At 35.7% G+C, this 3,340-nt stretch overlaps 1 non-coding gene across 1 annotated transcript; it reads right to left on the reverse strand.

Moving 5' to 3' along the window:
* Positions 1 to 2,773: 2,773 nt before the first annotated feature.
* On the reverse strand, positions 2,774 to 2,881 carry LOC121139096. The gene has a single exon (XR_005875932.1). It is a non-coding gene; the product is annotated as a U6 spliceosomal RNA (small nuclear RNA).
* Positions 2,882 to 3,340: the final 459 nt, after the last annotated feature.

Raw genomic sequence — 3,340 nt, forward strand, 5'->3', positions numbered from 1 at the left:
CAGTTACTCCAGCACCATTTGTTGAAGATGCTATTGTTTTCCATTGCATAGTTTTAGCTTCTTTGTCAAAGATCAGGTGTTCAAAGGTGTGTGGGTTGATATCAGGGTCTACCTGTCTGTTTTTGTGCCAATACCAAGCTGTTTTCAGGACTATAGCTCTATAATAGAGCTTGATGTCAGGGATGGTGATGCCTCTGGAAGTTCCTTTGTTGTACAGGGTTGCCTTGACTATCCTGGGTCTTTTGTTTCTCCATATAAAGATGAGGATTGTCCTTTCAAGTTCAGTGAAAAAATTGTGCTGGTATTTTGATAAGGATTGCATTGAATATTTAGATTGCTTTTGGTAAGATTGCCATTTTTATGTGGTTGCTCCTACCTATCCAAGATCATGGGAGACCTTTCTATTTTCCGGTATCTTCTTAATTTCTTTCTTTAAAGACTCAAGTTCTTGTTATATAGGTCTTTTACCTGTTTGGTTAGAATTATGCCAAGATATTTTATGGCATTTGTGGCTATTGTAAATGGTGATGCTTCTCCGATTTCTTTCTCATCCCCATTATTGTCTATGTATAGTAGGACTACTGATTTTGTGAGTCAGTTTTGTATCCTGCCACTTTGCTGAAGGTGTTTATCAGCTGTAGGAGTACCCTAGTAGAATTATTTGGGTCACTTAGGTAGACTATCATATCATCTGCAAATAGTGAAAATTTGACTTCTTCCTTTCCAATTTGTATCCCCTTGATCCCCTTTTGTTGTCTTATTGCTCTAGCAAAAACTTCAAGTACCATATTGCAGAGATATGGAGAGAGTGGACATCCTTGTCTTCTTCCTGATTTTAGAGGAATCACCTTTAGTTTCTCTCCATTTAGTTGATGATGTCTGTTTGTTTTATGTATATAGCTTTTATTAATTTTAGGTATGTTCCTGTTATCCCTAATCTCTCCAAGACCTTTATCATAAAGGGGTGTTGGATTTTGTCAAAGGAATTTTCAGCATCTCATGACATGATCATGTGGTTTTTCTTTTTCAGATTGTTTTTATGCTGGATTACATTGATGGATTTTCACATGTTGAACCATCCCTGCATCTCTGTGATGAAGCCTACTTGATCATGGTGTATGATTTCTCTGGTGTGTTATTGGATTCGATTTGCTAGTATTTTTTGAGCATTTTTACATCAATCTTCATGAGAGAGATTGATCTGTAATGCCCTACCTTGGTTGTGTATTTGTGTGATTTGGGTATTAAGGTAATTTTAACCTTGTGAAAAGAATTTGGCAGTGATCTTTCTGCTTCTATTTTGTGGAACAATTTGAAAAGTATTGGTATTCGCTCTTCCTTGAATTTTTGGTAGAATTCTACACTGAGACCATCTGCCCCGGACTTTTTTTTTGTTGTTGTTGGAAAACTTTCTATGGCTGCTTCTATTTCTTTTGGTGTTGTAGACCTGTTTAAATTGTTTATCTCTTTATCTGTAAGTGATATCTATTCAGAAAACCATCCATTTCCTTTAGATTTTCCAATTCAGTGGAGCACAGACTTTTAAAGTATGACCTGATGATTCTTTGGATTTCCCCAGTGTCTGTTGTTATGCCCCCTTTTTATTTTCTAATTTTGTTAATTAACATGTTCTCTGTCTTTTTGTTAAGTTTGATAAATGTTTGTCTATCTTATTGATTTTCACAAAAATTAGCTCTTTGTTTCATTGATTCTTTGTATTGTGATCTTTGTTTCCACTTTATTGGTTTTAGCTCTCAATTTGATTATTTCTTGGTGTCTATTCCTCCTAGGTGAGTTTGCTTCTTTTTGTTCTAGAGCTTTCAGATTTTCTGTTAATACTCTAGGGTGGCAATTCTCCAGTTTCTTCATATGGGTACTTAGTTCTATGAATTTTCCTCTTAGAACTGCTTTCAAAGTATCCAAAATGTTTTGGTATATTGTGCCTTCATTTTCATTGAATTCTAGGAAGTCTTTTATTATTTTTATTTCTTTCTTTACCCAGGGGTGATGCAATTGAGTATTTTTCAATTTCCATGAGTTTGTGAGGTTTCTGCAATCTGTGTTGATGTTGAATTCTAATTTTAAACCATGGTGGTCTGACAGGATACAGGGGGATACTACAATTTTTTTGTATCTGTTGAGGTTTGCTTTGTTGCCAAGTATGTGTTTTATTTTAGAGAACACTCTGTGTGGTGCTGACAAGAAGGTATATTCTTTTTTGTTTGGGTGCAATGTTCTATGGATGTCTATTAAACCCAATTGGGAGATAACTTTTGTTAATTCCATTGTTTCTTTGTTACGTTTCTGTCTGGTGGACCTCTCCAGTGGTGACAATGGGGTGTTTAAGTCTCTCACTATAAGTGTGTGGCATGTAATATGTGATTTGAGTTGTAGTAATATTTCTTTTATGAATGTGGATGCCTTTATATTTGGAGCATATATGTTCATAATTGAGATTTCTTCCTCATGGATTTTTCCTATGATGACTATGAAATGACCTTTTTCATCTCTTTTCATTAATTTTAGTTTGATATTAGGATAGCAATACCCTCTTTCTTTTTATGTCAATTTGATTGGATAATCTTTTCCCAACCCTTAAACCTTGAGGTGGCTTCGGTCTTTGAAATTGAGGTGTGTTTCTTGTATGCAGCAGAAAGCTGGATTCGGTCTTCGTATCCCTTATGTTAGCCTGTGTCTTTTTATAAGTTAAGCTATAACTTGTTTGCTTTGGATCCATTTTTGGTGGTTTTATGTGTGAGTTTTTCCCCTATTTAAAAATATGCAACGCTTCATGAATTTGCATGTCATCCTTGTGCAGAGGCCATGCTAATCTTCTCTGTATCATTCCAATTTTAGTTTATGTCCTGCCAAACACACAAACTTGATGCAATTTACATTTTTTGATAGAGATGGCACTAAACATTAGTAACATTAATGAAAAAGATAAAGAAAGAAAACACTATTTAAACAAAAATTGTATTCAATTCAGCTCACAGAAAATTTGTGTGCTTTGAAATTTCTGTATTTAGCCCGGCTTACTAATGGGCTTTGGGATACCATTCTACATGGAGGTATGCTCTGTCAGTCTAGACACATGGGGGAGGGCCTAGACCCTGCCTGGAATGATATGAAAGACTTTGAAGATTCCCCATGGAGGGCCTCACCCTTCCTGGGGAGCAGAGGAGGGATGGAGTGGGGATTGGAAGTGTTGGTGGAGGACATGGGAGGAGGGTAGGGTGAAGGAGCTGAGATTAGTCTGGCAATCAAGCTTGTTCCTAATTTAAATAAAGAAAAAAAATAAATTTTTATCATAATCACCTATACTTTTCAATTCTAAATA

The sequence above is a fragment of the Mesocricetus auratus genome, unplaced genomic scaffold, assembly GCF_017639785.1.
Source record: "Mesocricetus auratus isolate SY011 unplaced genomic scaffold, BCM_Maur_2.0 Super-Scaffold_6730, whole genome shotgun sequence".
Lineage (NCBI taxonomy): Eukaryota > Metazoa > Chordata > Mammalia > Rodentia > Cricetidae > Mesocricetus > Mesocricetus auratus.